Source organism: Alligator mississippiensis, chromosome 1 (genome assembly GCF_030867095.1).
Source record: "Alligator mississippiensis isolate rAllMis1 chromosome 1, rAllMis1, whole genome shotgun sequence".
NCBI classification, from domain to species: domain Eukaryota; kingdom Metazoa; phylum Chordata; order Crocodylia; family Alligatoridae; genus Alligator; species Alligator mississippiensis.
In genome coordinates this window covers 8,780,092-8,797,599 of record NC_081824.1, presented here as the reverse complement: position 1 = coordinate 8,797,599, position 17,508 = coordinate 8,780,092, and the positions used below count along the sequence as shown (strand labels likewise).

General features: G+C 48.3%; 1 long non-coding RNA gene across 1 annotated transcript; it reads right to left on the bottom strand.

Moving 5' to 3' along the window:
- Nucleotides 1–7,886: 7,886 nt before the first annotated feature.
- Nucleotides 7,887–12,867, bottom strand: LOC132250839 (uncharacterized). Its single transcript, XR_009462495.1, has 3 exons — nt 12,722–12,867; nt 10,672–10,804; nt 7,887–8,254 (listed from the first exon to the last, which is right to left on the bottom strand). It is a non-coding gene; the product is annotated as an uncharacterized LOC132250839 (long non-coding RNA).
- Between the last annotated feature and the right edge of the window lie 4,641 nt (nt 12,868–17,508).

The following is a 17,508-nucleotide window of genomic DNA, read 5'->3' as shown; positions in this document are numbered from 1 at the left end:
GGGCCAGGCAGGGCTGGGAGAGCGGGTGAGGGATGGGCCTGGGTGATTCAGATATTCAACCAAATCAATTCGGGACATTGATTTGAATCACCGAATCGAATAACTGTCCCCCGGCATCTACATGTGTATTACTGCACAGTAACTAATTGGGCATAAATTTGATACCTGCACCATTTACACCCAATTAGTTACTGTGCAAACTCATGTGTAGACAACTTACTGTGCAGTAACACTAACGTTAGTCCCAACTCGGTCCCCACATGGCATTACTGTGCTTTAATGCCTCCAAGTGTAGATGCCAGCCTAAACTGCGTAGTAAGTTATTGCACAGTAAATTTACTGCACAGTAAAGTCACTTGTAGACATGCCTACTCTTACCTGGAGCAGCCTGGAGGAGGAAGAAAACAATAACAAGGAGAAGGTAAAGGATCCTCATGGATTCAGGTTGGATGGGTAATAGCTTATCATAGAGATGAGAGTCAGATGCTGATGAAGACTAAGACAGAAGGACCCTGACTTTATTGGGCTTGGCGGTTGTGTAATACTGAGTTTTGATGACCTTGCTTCTAAAATAACTGTGTCCAGCTCTTTGGAAAACATGTTCCCTTCCCTGGTTATTGCAGAAGACAATGACGAACGAACGTGTTGCAACCTTCTGCCCTCTACCAGTCTGCACGTGATTGAACCTGAACCAGGGCCAAGCCATCCAGAGTGCTTTGCACACCTGGGACTTCAGCCAGCTGAGGGCTGCTGCTGTGATGGACACAGGATTGGAGGAAAAGGGAGGTGGGTTCTAGTGATGTTATTCAGGGCTCTCCACCAGCTTTATCTGACAGTAACCCATCTCTGGCTGACCCTTTGGCCTTGGGCCAGTCTTGTGGGGACCCCCTCAGCCTCACCCATTGATAATACACTGAAGATACCATCCTGCCTGATAGAGGGTTTGGACCAGAGTCATCTGACGGGGCAGGTCAGACAGGGAGGGGAAGGAGCCTCCTTCTTGCATCCTAGCTGCAGTCTGGGCATTCATCAAGGAGCCCAGGTTGCTGCAAAGCTTAAAGGCCTTTTCCATGCAAGTGAGGTAGGGATGAGGTCGAGACATGGGCATGGTCATTGTCCTTCCACTGGCCAGCAGATTGAGGAGGGGTAGGAGGCTCATTTCCTCAGAAATGCAACCAGGTTGCTATTTCATGACAGACTCAGGTTCTATTCCACCTCTTAGGCATATAAGGATTTAGCTTCTGCTCACCCTATTGGGTCCATGCATATACTACTGCATTGCCAGGGTGTGTCCAGATGAGTGTGGATGTTTGGTTCCCCTGGGACAAGTAGTGGCGGCACACCTTGCATGACTGCTACTTGTCCCTGGGGGACACCTATGGCACACATGCTTTGGCATGCAGCAAGTTACCCTGGGTGGGGTAGGGGAGGCTGGGGCCAGTGCTGGGCTGCCCCCAGCAGCCTTACCTGGGGTCCCAGGGGCCTCCCAGGGCTGCAGCAGCGGTGATTCTGCTGTGAAGAGCCTGGTTGGCAGCTACAGCGTGCTTTTTGAGTGGGACATGCTGTCTGTGCATGTGCTGCTCCGCTTTTATTTTCTTGCAGATTTTTTTGACCCTTGGATATTGAGGAGTCAAAAAAGCCTGCGGGGGGGAAAGCAGCATGGAAAAAATGTTCTCCCTTGCAGCATGGAGAACATCTAAATGTGTGGCATGTGGTGCCACATATGTGTTTGCAGCACCACATTTATTTATTTGCAATGACTGCGCTCATCTGGATATAGCCCCGGAGTCCAATCCTGCTCTGCCCTGCAGAAAGCCTCAACCAGCCTGGCAATAAGCTGTCAGGAGCTTTATGCACCTCCAGAGAGTGAACCTATCCTGTCCAGGGAGATGCATGTACTTCTCTCAATGGGCAGAGTTTGGGGTGTCTTTATACACCTTTCCTTTCAACAAAGAGCCATTGGCTAAGAGGCACAAACAGCAACGGAGAGGGGCAAAACCCAAAACACGCCTTCTCCTAGTGGCTTGCAGGGGTCTCGTGCTCTCCTTCTGGCCCCATGACTCTGCCATTCTGTTCCACCCCAAGGGTCACCGTCAAGAGAAGGGCCGGGGTGGCATCCTCAGCCTTGCTTGGCTCATAGCCTGCGGGTAAGACACTTGGTTAGGAAGTCAGAGATATGTATGCAAGGCCCCTGAGGCTGATGAGGGCCTATCACTTAGGTCTCCCGTATCCTGGGGATAAGCCTTACTCATTTCAGCAATTGAAAAAGACCCAGGCACCTACCCAGAGGGCAATGTCAATCAGTTATTGCATGCAGTTATCCTTTGATTAAGGATCTGTGCATTGATGTGGAGCTTATGTACTTCCCAGGGGGAAATGGACCACAAGAGAGCTTAGACAGAGCCAGGTGGATCACTTCCATGCATAGAATCATAGAAATCATTAAATCACAGAAAATGGGGGTTGAAGGGACCTCAGGAGGTCACATTTAGTCCAACCCTCTGCTCAAAGCAGACCCAGCCCCAACTACATCATCCCAGTCTTTGACTACCTGGGTCTTGAAAACCTCCAAGGATGGAGATTTCACCACCTCTCTGCAGAACTTGCTCTCATGCTTTATTACCCTCCTAAGAACCTAGAAAGGTTGTTTTTTTTTTCCCCTGATATGTAACCTCAACTTCCCTTGCTGCAACTTGAGCCCATTGCTCCTTGTTCTGTCATCTGCCCCCACCGAGACAGCCCAGCTCCATCCGCTTTGGATCCTCCTCCTCCTTCAGGTAGTTAAAGGCTGCTATTCAATCTCCTATGCACTCTGTGAAATAGCTCCTCTCACCCTTGCCCTTGCACATGCTCTGTTAAAAAAAGTGCTGTTTTATTTCGGTAACATTTGAAAAACCATAACTGGGGAATATTACCTGGAGCTCTTAGTGGCTGACCGGAGAAGCTGCAGTACTGCAGGAGAGCTGGGGACTATAGTGAGCTGAAACGCAGTCAGCTGTGCAATGCTGTTGAAAAGAAACTAATATCATGCTGAGATGAATGAATAAGAGTGTGTTATGCAAGACACAGAGAGCAATTTTTCCACCCTGGGGGGGTCTCACTTAGGGTATTGGATCCAGTTTGTCCACTTCAAGGAAAATGTGGACAAATTGGAATGAATTTTGTGGGGAGCAAAACAAGTTGAGGTCTCAAAAACATGACATATGAAGAATACTTAAAAAATGAGGGTTATTAAGTCTGGAGTATTAAGTAGACTGAGAGGAGATGTGATAAGAGTCACCAAATCTGAATGGAGTTGTTCTAAAGAAGATGGTGATCAATTGTGTCCTCTGTGGACAGGACAAGAAGTAATGGGCTTATATTGCAGCAAGAGACCTTGAGATGAGATGTAAGCAAGAGCTTTTAAATACTGAGGGTGGGTAAGCACTGGAACGGATTGCCTCGAGAGGAGATAGCCTCACTGGCAGTGGAAAATTTTCAGCGCCGGCTGAACAAACACTTGTCTGGAATAGTTTAGATAGGGATGGTCCTGTTTGAAAGGGGAGGCTGCCGTCGATGACTTCCTGAGGCTCCTCCAAGCCCCGTGAGTCTACGGCTCTGTGATTTGGGAGCTATGCTGCAGTACAGCAGGGGAGATCTCATCCGCACAAGCACCCAGTCCATGCTTTCCACCCCCTTGCAGAGTGGTTTCCACGCTGGGGCCAGAGGAGAGAAATCCACGCACAATCAAAGCATGGCAATGCTTTGCGGACACAGGATAGTGCCCACAGGACACAAACCAAATGCGTTGCCAAGTTGGGGGCTGCTGACAGGATTTGTGCAATTAAATAGGGAAGAAAAGCTGGTCTCTTCTACACGATTTCCCCCCCGCCCTTGTCCCTCAGCAAATCCCAGGCAGCTCAGGCAGCAGCGATACTAGTTCTGGGAAGATGACAACCTTGATTCAACTGTACTGGCAGCTCCAGGTTCTTTGAAACAACGTGGAGGGGGGAAAGGAGGGAGGGAGGGAGGGATGGGTGTCCCCATATTTGCTTGGGTCCAGAGGCAATATTTGTTCTGACGGGGCACATTGCGTACAAAGCCGAGGGCTGTCTGCCAAAGCAGGCACTGCTCTGTCAACGTTATGGATGAGGAGCCATGGGAAGGCGTGCTCCCCGGGAAGGGATGTTTTCGTCCTCCCCTTCCGACATGCCAGCTCTCTCGGTCCTGGGAGCCGGATGCAGTGCATAAGAGCAAAGCTCCTGAAGAGCAAAACCAGCTGCTCTTTAGACAGGGGGTCTGACCCCAATCAGTCTTGTAGACCCCTGAATTTAGCCCCTGAAATAGGTAAGAATGAGGTGCCTGCCCAGACAGGGCCCAAGGGAGTTAGGTCCCTCCCAGGAATGATCCAGGACACAGAGCAGGAAGGTGCCTGAGCTCAGGTAATAGGAGCCCTGGGCATGAGGTTGTGTCTGAAACCCTACCCCAGTCTGGAGTCTATGAAATAGCTCGGTTCCTCTAGACAAGACACCGTGGGCAAAAATTTGCAGTTTAAGGCCAAAAAAAATCACGTGTTTATTTCATTATTTTATTTTTCCTTTCAATCATACTAGGTTTTGCTCTTCTTTAAAGGGACACTGTCGAATACAAAATCTGAACTGAATGCAAACGCTGACTTATCGTCATCTCTTAAGACACTCGCATTAAAAAATAAATAGGGGCTGGCTCTGTGCGTTTCTGGCAGAAAATCCAATCTGGGGGCTGTAGGCTTTTCTGTAGAAAGGACGAGTCAGGGGAAAACAGCCAAGGTTTGCAGCCGGGCCTTATAAAATATGCCACAACAGGTCATGTACTCTACTAAAGGCTTGGTCTACATGGGGTCGTGGGATGGTGCTACGGGGGTCTGGGGGCAGGAGCCTGGCAAAGTCAGCCCAGGTGTCGGGCTCTGACTTGGCTTGCTACCATCCTGAGGCAGCACAGAGCAGGAGCCAAGAGGTAATTAGCCAGCAAATAAGCCATGCCTTGTGCTCCATTTCCTTTTAACAATGCAAAATGAAGTAGATCCTGAAGGCATTAAGGTGTATCATTGCTTAAATAAATATTATAATAGTGCTCACTTCCCCAAGCAAAAAAAAAAAACAACCAAAAAACAACCAAACCAAAACAAAAAGGTTTACCAAACTACAGGAAAGGCCAGATTTATCTGCAAACCTCCAGGTTTTAATAATTGTATCAAAGTGTGAGGATTGGGGAAGTGAGGATTAGGATTAGGGGATTAAAAAGAGGTATACCCAGCTGAGGCTTCTGCCAGGGCGCTCACGACGGGGGTGTGAAATGGGCTTGGTGAGGGCAGTCCCCAGCCCTCCTGGTGAAGATGGACCGCTGGGGTAGCCAAGTGGGCAAGGACTGCGAGGCCTGGTGGATGGCAAATAGGAAGGAGCTAGATGGGGAAGATTCATAGATTCATAGATGTTAGGGTCGGAGGGATCTCAACAGATCATCGAGTCCGACCCCCCGCCTGGGCAGGAAAGAGCGCTGGGGTCAGAGATGGGGCAGTCCTGGGTTCCCGTCCCTGCTCCTAGGACAGAGAACACTTTTCACATGAAAAAAAAGGTTGAAACAGGGCCCTTAGACTTTCCCCCTTTCTGAAAGTGCAACATCTGGCAAAAGAGGACATGCTTTGCTGGGTGCATTTCCTGGGGGACCTCTGTGGTCTCAGTCATTCTGGAGCAAAGGTGTCAGGATGGCCCAGGGTCTCCACAGCTGCTCGTTGGGAGGTCCACAAGTTCCTCATGGTTGTGATGTGGGTCAACATCTCGAGCACAGTGGTCCAGCAGTGCCTTTGACCAGACAGGTTAAAAGGAAACTCTGTCTTTCTCCTAGCCCCCAGCCTGACTAGCTATATGCAATTCATGGGGCCCCTGTTGAGGGTCCAGAGAGAATAGCGGCCAAGGCCCAAAACCTGTTTCGCCTAAAGGTGTCTATGCTAAGTACATGGCTAAAAACAGCTGCCTACATGGATTAGAGATGATATTTCCACTGCACAGCTAGACTTATTCTCCAGAGGTGCTCAAGCTTGGTAGTGAACCTATTCTGTTCAAGCTGGTGCATAATGGCATATAAACCCCCAAGGTATGATCAGAGAACATCCATAGGGATGATGACTGCCTCCCAAACTCCATTGGGGTGAGAGGTGGGATCACCAGCATGGGCTTGGGGGATGTTCTTGGGCCTGCTGAGCTCGGGGCCTGGGAGTTGAGGTGCTTTGCTGGGAAATGGGGAGATGTAGGTTCAAACTCCCTCATGCTACTGGACCAGAGGGTGCATGGGAAGGCCTTCCCTCTCCTTCCCTATCAAACGGCCAGTCTGCCTGGACCACTGGACCACTCTCTACCGCTCCAATGGTAATCCTGTGTTGCATCATGGATGCGTACTGATGCCCACTGTTAGGAGTACTGTTTCTGACCTCTTTTTGTTGGACGGGGTGGGGAGAAGTTCTGTAAACCCCTTTCTAAATGGATGGGGAAAAGACCACTCATTTTACAGTAATTTAACCTTTCTGTTTTGTGTATTAAAAAGGCACTTAAGTCTCATCTATGTAGGATCCTCTATGCTACAGTGGCAGCCCCACCTGGGCCACACATTCCCCCATCTCCGCTTATTGGGTATAGTCACTTGGATTTCCCCACCAGAGGCAGGTGCAATGTGCATGTACACACACACACACATACACACATGCACACACGCATGCATTGCCTGAGTGTTACAGCCTCACTGCCAGCTCTAGTGCCTAATCTTGTAGACCTTGCTCAGGATGCAGACACGTGACGTGTTGACTGTGGGTTACATATATATTGTTCTGGAGTAAAAGCGGAGTGGATACACATTGCACAGCCCTACACTGGTGCAACTCCTTCCACTTGGGGCTGCATTTACTACTCAGAAAGTGAGGACCGACTGGCTATAAACTGATGCCAGTTGGAGTTTGCTCCCCAGTCAGTTTGAGCTTGGAGTACCCCATACAAATAGCTCCCCTGCCCTCTAGTGGCCAAGCGTGCAATAGCACCAAATAGCTTGGAAAAGTTAGCACTGGGTGTGTCTACACATGAATTTACACCAGCTTAAATTTACTGCTCAGTAAATTACTGTGCAGTAAACAGGAATAAACTGATGTCTACACATGCGGGCGTTAAAGCACATTAACACTGTGTGGACTGATTTGGGACTAAAGTTAGTCCGAAGTCAGTCCACCCACACAGTGTTACTGCACAGTAAAGTGTCTACACGTGTGTTACTGTGCAATAACTAATCAGGCATAAATTTGATCCTGGCAGGATGTAGGTATCAAATTTATGATCAAGTTGGCATAAATTGCCATATTCACTGTGCAGTATGGGGCGTGCACGTATAGACATGTGCCTGTACTGTGCAGTAATTTCAGTTACTGCGCAGTAAATGTGCATGTGTAGACACACCCAGTATGTCTGCTATTTACTGCAGAGTAAAACCTAGGTAAGTTACTCTGTAGTCATTGTCATGTGTTTGCTGAATTTTGCTGGAAGAAGCAGCATCATGAAGCTTTTGGCTGAATAAGAACCACAAACTGAGCTAGACCATTGTTTTGTTGGGATGTCCCTTAGCTCCAACACTCAAAAACCCTGGTCTTCTTCCTCCTTGAATTTAGAGTCTCTATAGTGTGTTTGTATCAATAAGCAGGCCAGCTTCTTTGGGTAGATGTGATATCTTTTATTAGACCAACTGAGTCGTTGGAAAAAAGTTCTTAGCAAGCTTTTGGGCGCAGATGTTAAAAAAGAAAAACAGTTAACATCAATAACTTTTTCCTATCCAACCTCTGAAGCCAACCTATCACTGGCTTAAAAAAACCCAACAGTGAACGATCACAGCAATAAGGATAAATACCCTTTATTTTTTCATGACTGCAATAATAATTTGAATATGTTTTATCCTTCACCTCTCAAACAGCTGCAAAAACATGAACTGATTAGTATTGGAAACATCCCAGCGAGGTAGGCTGGAATACTCATGCAAAGTGCTGGCATGGCCACTGTATTAATTAAAAGCAAGACAAGTGGGTCTCGGAGAGATGGAGATGACTTGGATTGGTTGTCCCCTCCCCCCACGATATGGTTGTAGGAAACTTTTGTTCTAATGATCTTGCAGGAAGGTCTAGAAAAAAGAATTCATTGAATAGGCTTCGGCCAGGCAGTGTGAACGGTTCTGGTGTTGTGAGGAAATCTCTTAGACTCTTGGAACCCTAGAAGGGTAGAAAAGAAAGCAAGTTATTTCACTGATGTAAGATCCTGAAGGATCTCATCTAGCCTCATCTTACAGGGCCCTTAACATACCCATCCCTTTACCCTTTTATCTACACGATTTGGACCAATTTCTTTTTTGAGGGAGGCCATCCTGTCAGCTCTGAGATCCGCTGCTCATGTAGCACCTTTGGGACTTTCATGGCCCTTAATATGTTCTTCTAGCATGGGTCTACTGATGGAACTGTCCTGACTGGCATCAGCAGAAAATCTGAGCCTGTAACTGAAGATTTTGATTTTTAACCATAATAACGGAGATTTGGAGAGCTTCGTCTTTAGAGCAGACCATCGTCTTTCCTGCATCAAACATCATTAGGAAACAATTTTATCTCCCCTTGCAATGGATGTTGTTCCTTCCAAATATTGGCATGAGCACAGCTTACATTTCTTCCCTTCTAGTACTAGTACGAGAAAAGTGGATCTGCTTCCTTAGATGGCATGGAAGCAAGTGCCTTTTTCTGCTGGGTGCATGACTTGAGTTTGTTCAGATCATCAGATGAGTGACCTTAAAATATATCAAAGACCCAGGAAGACACTTGCCTTAAGTTTTGAAGCTACAGTACCCCACAACACTAGATTGGGTTTCGATAACCCCGTGCTGGAGGTTGCATCAGACCATATTTACTTTCACTGTGAAAATGTGCTTGAAAGTCATGAAACTGAATAACGTGATGAAAGAAGGAGGCTAGAAAAGCTCCCAAAAGACCAAATCATCAGCTGGTATAAATCAGTTAAGTCTCTGGACTCTAAGTGGGCTACATCTGTTTACATCCCCACCTACGATTCTGCATCTTGCCCTGATGATCTCTGTAAAGGGATGGTACTACTGTGGGGAAGTATGTGCAGAGGGGCAAAGGTATGTTTTATCTTCATCACATGAAAGCTGATTTCCAAACGTGCCTGGCAAACACAGCTTAACACTCTCAGGGAAGGGGAAGAGTCTATTCCCCCGAAAACTTCCAAGTGAACCTAAATGTTGGCCTCAAAGACAAAAGTGAAACAAATATCCACCTGGACTCACTGGGCACATCTACGTGTGAAATTAATTTGACGCAATGAACTCCGGGACAGTTAGCACCAGAGTTTATCGCCCCCTGGGCACAACATTTACATGTATGCCTGGGACCACAGCACATTGAACCGGACTGGAGCAGCCCTGGCTGGCAGAGGGCCCCAGTGGTCAGGGTGCCCGCCCAGGGCTGCATTGACATGGCTCAACATGCGGTGGAGGCACTGACTGAGGCACGAGGTTGCTGGTGAGGGGGTAGCCTCTGGTCAGCATCTACACATGCGTTGTGGCTCTGCAGTAGGATAGTATTTGTGTTGGGCAGTACTATCCTACAGTGGAAGTAATGAGTTTACTTTGGCCTAATAGCAAATACTTTGGCCTACACCGCACGTGTAGATGGTGAGACTTTACTGCAGAGCGAATTAGCCAACTCTGCAGTAAACGTCTTGTGTAAACGTATATGCCCTCTCAGTCACAAATTCAGGCACGATGGGCATCTATACATGTGCTCCGGGGTCGGGGGGGGTGGTGGTGCTTTAATTAGAATGGCTCTGGGAGCTGCTCTAATTAAAGCACCTGCAGCGTCACGTGTATTCAGCATCCTACACTTCAAAATGGTGACAGGGGAACTTCAACTCGATGAGCTTTAGTTAAAGCACCTCCCCCCCAACCATTTTGAAGAACGAGGATGGCGAGTGGATGTGGCATGGAGGCTGCTGGAGCATGTTAATTAACCCACTCCAGGAGACTCAGTTATTTGAGTCTGCTCCAATGCATGCTAATTAGCACGCATCAGAGCAGACATCCATGACAAGCACATCCAAACCTATTTACTATTCCTACTGAAACACACTTTTTTTCCTTGATAGAGTTGATTGGGAAAAGATCAAGGGAAAATGCAAAATTGTAAATGATCCTGTCCCTCCCCCGCCTTTTTGTTCTTTAAAATATATATTGTTTTTAATCGTGGAAATCTGTTTTTCCACCAGCTATGTGTAGAAATGCACATCATCATCATCATCATCATCATCATTATCATAGCCATAGATGGTGTTAATCAGTTCGTTTCCCATTACAATTCAAATGATTAATGAAAAGTTTCAGCAAATTGTTCCATACGGGGAAATTTCAACCTTCCCTGTTCCTTAAACTCATGCAGACCGATGCCAGCCGCATAAGGACGTCTAGCTCCTAAATACCAGTGCACTCTACATTCCCATGTAACCTTCTTCTCTGCTCACCCAGCTGCTCACGTTCACCCTCCCTGTTTCAATAGCTTCTTTGATGTTGTCTCCCTTTCCCTCCCCTTCTCCCGCCGTGTGGTTTTCCACAGCTTGGGTAGCACTTTACTTTGAACAGCAGACCAAGGCTCCATCGTGGCAAGTGCCTGTAGCTTCAAATGTTGGAGGGCAGGTCCTGAAGCTGCAGAAATTCCCTTGACTTCTGCATGCCACGGTGTCAGCTGGGGCGACGTCCACAAAGCCTGTGTGAAGAAGACGCAGTTAGAATTTGGGTTGTTAGACACAAATGTAGGAGAAAAACGGTCCTGGGCAAAGCCAACCCTTCCACCTAATTCATTTTTTTAACTGAAGAATCATAGAGCAGGGTTGAAATCTGATACTCCAGTTTAGCAGAGACAGAGCCAGGCCCGCCTAACTTGCCAACCTGTTCACCGTAGCTATGGACATAGGTTTGTCACCTTGGCTTATTTAACATCCTCAGTGAAGCATGCTCTCTGTCTACCTCCAGGGTTAGCTGTGCTAATGATTTTGTGGATGGTCTTGATTAAGAAGAGAAGCTCATGCAACTCAGGCAGCACGAAGCCTTGTGATAGGATCTGTCGAGCCTGAGGGTCTGTCTGTACTGCTGCACATTCCCGAGAAGAAATGCATGCACTTCCTTCTCTGTTGAAAAGGAGGTCTGGTATCTCTGGGTGTCTACACACATGCTCCAGGGCAGAGGGGGAAGGGGTACTTTAATTAGAGCAGCTCTGAGAGCTGCTCTAATTAAAGCATCATGTGTATTCAGTGTCCCATGTTTCAAAATGGCAGTGGGGGTGCTTTAACTAAAGTTCATCAAACAAGCTTTAGTTAAAGCACCCCTGCCGCCAGTTTGAAATGTGCTGAATACACATGATGAGGAGGCTGCTGGAGCACGCTAATTAGCACTTTCCAGCAGACTTGAAGCAGACTAGATTAATTGAGTCTGGTCCGATGCATACTAATTAGTATGTCAGAGCAGAAGTCTGTCATGTGTATAGGTGCCCTAAGCCACTAGCTTTCCCCATTGACGACTGTCACAGTTAAACATTGTGCCTTAAAAGTACCAGCTTCCAAAATAGATAGCTGGGAAAAGTGCCGGTCACTACAACGTGACTCTTGTTTCAGTGGACTGGCATTATCTGACCAAAAAAATATTTGGTCAAAAAATTTGTGCCTGTCTCTAATAAGTGTCATCTTGCTTCAAAGACTTCAAATAGCAGTGAATCCAGTACATACCCTCTTAACCTGTCCCAGTGGTTAAGTACCCTCTACCTTAAAAATATGTCTTGGTTATAGATTGAATTTGTCAAATTTCACCTTCCAGCCAATGGATCTTGTTATCCTTTTCTTTGCTAAATTAAAGGGGCCTTTGCTGGTGGATATCGTTTTCTCAGGTAGGTACTTGAGTATCTATACACCACTTGCAAAAAACACAGCTCTCAAATGCCAAATGTAAGAAAAGTCTCACTTTTGAAGTGTGGCAATGGTACTGGATACAGATGGCATCTTAATGCCATCCAAATGTACTGACTGTACCAGGGGCTGGCAGCATTTTTGGGCAGAGTGCCAAAAAACACCCATAACCATGATTTGTAAGATGTTGGCATGCCAGGAGCAGATGGCGGGGCATCTACAAGGGGCCTGATCCTTGTTGTGGCATTGCCGGTCCTGCTGTCTACCCTAAGGCATGCGTGCCAAGCCAAATGCCTTCACGTGCTATGCTCTGGCACCCGTGCTGGGGGGTTGCCTACCCCTGAAATATGCCATCCTCAGTATTGCATTTACCCTCTCTGTGCCTTGAGGGACAAGATCGTAGGATAATAGGGCCAGAAGGGACCTTACAAAGTCATTTAGTCTTGTTCTGATCAAGGCAGAAACATCCCTGACTAAACCATCCCAGCCAAGTGTCTGTCTAACCTGCTCTGGAAAATTTCCATGGATGGAGAGCCCACAGCTTCTCTAGGTAGGCTGGTCCAGTGCTTGACCACCCTCATAGTCTTAGAGTCACAGAATCACAAATCATAGATTGAGCCTGTTATTAAGTCATATAGCTTCGTCTTCCTTGTACATAAATGCACCCCACCCCTCCCCACCCCAACCCATTCTTCCTTCTTAGCATCATCTATTTAACATCTCACCTGAGGAAGCCTGGAAGAGGAAGAAGAGAACAGCAAGAAGCAGGTAAAGGAACCTCATGACTGTCGGTCACCTGGGATCTTTGTGTCACCTGAGAGTAGCTCTTTGATCAATCGAGACTGAAGTTTCGGTGACAAAGGAGCTAGCCCACCTCCCTGTATTTATGGGACTCTGGGGATTGTGAAACGCTGGGACACTGTCAATAAGTAACTGTTCCTCTCTTCTGGAGAGCAGGTCAGTTCCCCAGGTGTGACGGGTTTCAGTGAAGTGTGCAACCAAATTACTGCAGTCTTACCGAGTGAAATTCAGTTAACCATGTCGACGCATTGTGTAACTTGAACAGTGGCCAAGTTGCACTGCATGCTTCATGCACCCCCAGCTTCTGGAGGTCCATTTCCACGGAGGGTGAAGAGGGAGGCATGGTCAGAGCAGGGGGCTTGGGAGTTAGAAACTGCATGCCTCTGATCCCACACTGTCCCTGCAGTCATTTCACTTTGTCTCGGCCTTCCCGCATCCCTAACTGGGAATAGAAAGATGTGCTGGCAGAGCTGGGGAGAAGCACTTGATTGAGTTACAAGTGCAAATTCACCGCACTGGTGACGTTTAATCATGCTGCAGGAGGAACTCCCCCTTGTGCAGTTTAGGAACCCCCTTAAGTCCCATGGTGTGAGCTTTACTTATGCTGAATTGGCCCCTAGGCCTTGTGCTACTTCCCTGCATAATAGCATAATGTCTCCCTTTGTGCGTATTCATGCATAGTGATCTTGGGTGAAATCCAAAATTTCCTCTCATGTCTGTGGGACCAGGATTTCACCTCGGGTACCAGGATTCAGTTAGTGCACAGGCTGGATCTCTGTTATTGCAGCAAATGGAAGACAGTTTTATTTCCAGACTGACTGGAGAGAGCGGCACGTGGTAGGTTAGCAGTTCCCATTGCTAAAGGGCACATCTGAGTTGCTGTTGCTGGCAAGCCTAGAGACTATGCTTTGCAGCAGGTAAGGGGCCGGCTTGTGAGAGAATCAACAACTCTGAGGATTGGAAGGGACAAAAGGACTCAGCCAGTCCAGCCCCCTGCATGGATGGGCAGTGTTTTATTTCTAAATCATTTGAGACAGAAGCCGCCTGTCCAGCTTCTCCGTGAAAATCTCCAGTGGAGGAGACTCCACATCTTCGCTGCACAGGTTGTTCTTGTCTTCTATGACTCTTACAATTAGGAAGTTTTGCTTGAGATTTAATCAATGCTGCTGGTTAAATCCATTGCTATGGCAAGAGAGACCAGTGGCTTTTCTCTATGGCAGCCTTTCAAATGGCAGAAAACTGCTCTTATGTTCCCCTTAATCTCCTTTCCTTCAGACTAACCAACTTTCTTCATACAGCTTGTATTCCAGACCCTTTGTCATCCTGGTTGCCTGCCCTGGGACTACCCCAGTTTCTCTATTTCCTTCTTAAAATGTAGCGCCTAGAACTGGACCTAGTTTTCCAGCTGAGGCCTAACCAGCACTGAGTAGTGTGATACTATCACCTCCTGTGGGCGCGTCTACATGTGTGCATTTATTGTGCAGAAACCAAAATTACTGTGGAGTATGGGGACGCGTCTGCATGTGCAGGCCCGTACTATCCAGTAAATTTGTAACTTATACCGATTTGAGCATAAATCTGATACCTACATCATGCAGGTAGATTCATAGATTCAGAGATGTTAGGGTCGGAAGGGACCTCAACAGATCATCGAGTCCGACCCCTGCACAGGCAGGAAAGAGTGCTGGGTCTAGATGACCCCAGCTAGATGCATATCCAACCTCCTCTTGAAGACCCCCAGGGTAGGGGAGAGCACCACCTCCCTTGGGAGCCCGTTCCAGACCTTGGCCACTCGAACTGTGAAGAAGTTCCTCCTAATGTCCAGTCTAAATCTGCTCTCTGCTAGCTTGTGGCCATTGTTTCTTGTAACCCCCGGGGGTGCCTTGGTGAATAAATACTCACCAATTCCCTTCTGTGCCCCCATGATGAACTTATAGGCAGCCACAAGGTCGCCTCTCAACCTTCTCTTGCGGAGGCTGAAAAGGTCCAGGTTCTCTAGTTTCTCCACGTAGGGCTTGGCCTGCAGGCCCTTAACCATACGAGTGGCCCTTCTTTGGACCCTCTAAAGGTTATCCGCATCCCTCTTGAAGTGCGACGCCCAGAATTGCACGCAGTACTCCAACTGCGGTCTGACCAGCGCCCGATAGAGGGAAAGTATCACCTCCTTGGACCTATTCGTCATGCATCTGCTGATGCACGATAAGGTGCCATTAGCTTTTCTGATGGCTTCGTCACACTGCCGACTCATGTTCATCTTGGAGTCCACTAGGACTCCAAGATACCTTTCCACTTCCGTGCCACCCAGCAGGTCATTCCTAGGCTGTAGGTGTGCTGGACATTTTTCCTCCCTAGGTGCAGCACTTTGCATTTCTCCTTGTTGAACTGCATTCTGTTGTTTTCTGCCCACTTGTCCAACCTGTCCAGATCTGCTTGTAGCTGTTCCCTGCCCTCCGGCGTGTCCATTTCTCCCCACAGTTTTGTGTCATCCGCAAACTTGGACACAGTACACTTCACTCCCTCGTCCAAGTCGCTGATGAAGACATTGAAGAGTATCGGTCCAAGGACCGAGCCCTGCGGGACCCCACTGCCCACAACCTTCCAGGTCGAGACCGACCCATCCACCACGACTCTCTGGGTGCAACCCTCCAGCCAATTCACCACCCACCGGACTGTGTAGTCATCCAAGTCACAGCCTCTTAACCTGTTCACCAGTATGGGGTGGGATACCGTATCAAAGGCCTTCCTGAAGTCTAAATATACGACATCCACCCCTCCTCCTGTGTCCAGGCGTTTCGTAACCTGGCCATAAAAAGAGACTAAATTAGTCAGGCAGGATCTGCCTGCTACGAACCCGTGCTGGTTTCCCCTAAGCATAATTTGTCCTGCCGGGCTCTCGCAAATGTGAGCCTTGATAATTTTTTCTAAGACTTTGCCAAGGCTGGAGGTGAGACTGACTGGCCTATAGTTGCCCGGGTCCTCCTTCCTCCCCTTCTTGAAAATGGGGATCACATTGGCCCTTTTCCAGTCCTCTAGGTCTTGGCCCGTGCACCACAAGCGTTCAAATATTCCCGCCAGTGGCTGTGCAATGACATCGGCCAGTGCCTTCACTACCCTCGGATGGAGCTCATCCGGGCCTGCCGACTTAAAGGCATCCAGTTCTTCCAAGTGAATCTGCACCATCTCAGGGTTATAGATTCATAGATTCATAGATGTTAGGGTCGGAAGGGACCTCAATAGATCATCGAGTCCGACCCCCTGCATAAGCAGGAAAGAGTGCTGGGTCTAGATGACCCCAGCTAGATACTCGTCTAACCTCCTCTTGAAGACCCCCAGGGTAGGGGAGAGCACCACCTCCCTTGGGAGCCCGTTCCAGACCTTGGCCACTCGAACTGTGAAGAAGTTCTTCCTAATGTCCAATCTAAATCTGCTCTCTGCTAGCTTGTGGCCATTGTTTCTTCTGACCCCCGGGGCGCCTTGGTGAATAAATACTCACCAATTCCCTTCTGTGCCCCCGTGATGAACTTATAGGCAGCCACAAGGTCGCCTCTCAACCTTCTCTTGAGGAGGCTGAAAAGGTCCAGGTGCCCCAGTGTCTCCTCGTAGGGCTTGATCTGCAGGCCCTTGACCTTATGAGTGGCCCTTCTCTGGACCCTCTCCAGGTTATCCGCATCATTCTTGAAGTGTGGCAACCAGAATTGCACACAATACTCCAACTGCGATCTGACCAGCACCAGATAGAGGGGAAGTATCACCTCTTTGGATCTGTTCATCATGCATCCGCTGATGCACGATGAAGTGCCATTGGCTTTTCTGATGGCTTCGTCACACTACCGACTCACGTTCATCTTGGAGTCCATTAGGACTCCAAGATCCCTTTCTACCTCTGTGCCACCCAGCAGGTCATTTCCTAGGCTGTAGGTGTGCTGGACATTTTTCCTCCCTAGGTGCAGCACTTTGCATTTTTCCCTGTTGAACTGCATCCTGTTGTTTTCTGCCCACTTGTCCAACCTGTCCAGGTCTGCTTGCAGCTGTTCCCTGCTCTCCGGCGCGTCCACTTCTCCCCATAGCTTTGTGTCATCTGCAAACTTGGACAGAGTACATTTGACTCCCTCGTCCAAGTCGCTGATGAAGACATTAAAGAGTATCAGTCCAAGGACCGAGCCCTGCGGGACCCCACTGCCCACACCCTTCCAGGTCGAGACCTACCCATCTACCACGACTGTCTGGGTGCGACCCTCCAGCCAATTCGCCACCCACCGGACTGTGTAATCTTCCAAGTCACAGCCTCTTAACTTGTTCACCAGTATGGGGTGGGATACCGTATCGAAGGCCTTCCTGAAGTCTAAGTATACGACATCCATCCCTCCTCCTGTGTCCAGGCGTTTCATAACCTGGTCATAAAAAGACATTAGATTGGTCAGGCACGATCTGCCTGCCACAAACCCGTGCTGGTTTCCCCTCAGCATAATTTGTCCTGTCGGGCTCTCACAAATGTGAGCCTTGATAATTTTTTCAAAGACTTTGCCAAGGATGGAGGTGAGACTGACTGGCCTATAGTTGCCCGGGTCCTCCTTCCTCCCCTTCTTGAAAATGGGGACCACTTTGGCCCTTTTCCTGTCCTCCAGGACCTGGCCCGTGCGCCACAAGTGTTCAAATATTCCCTCCAGTGGCTGTGCAATGACATCGGCCAGTGCCTTCAGCACCCTCGGAT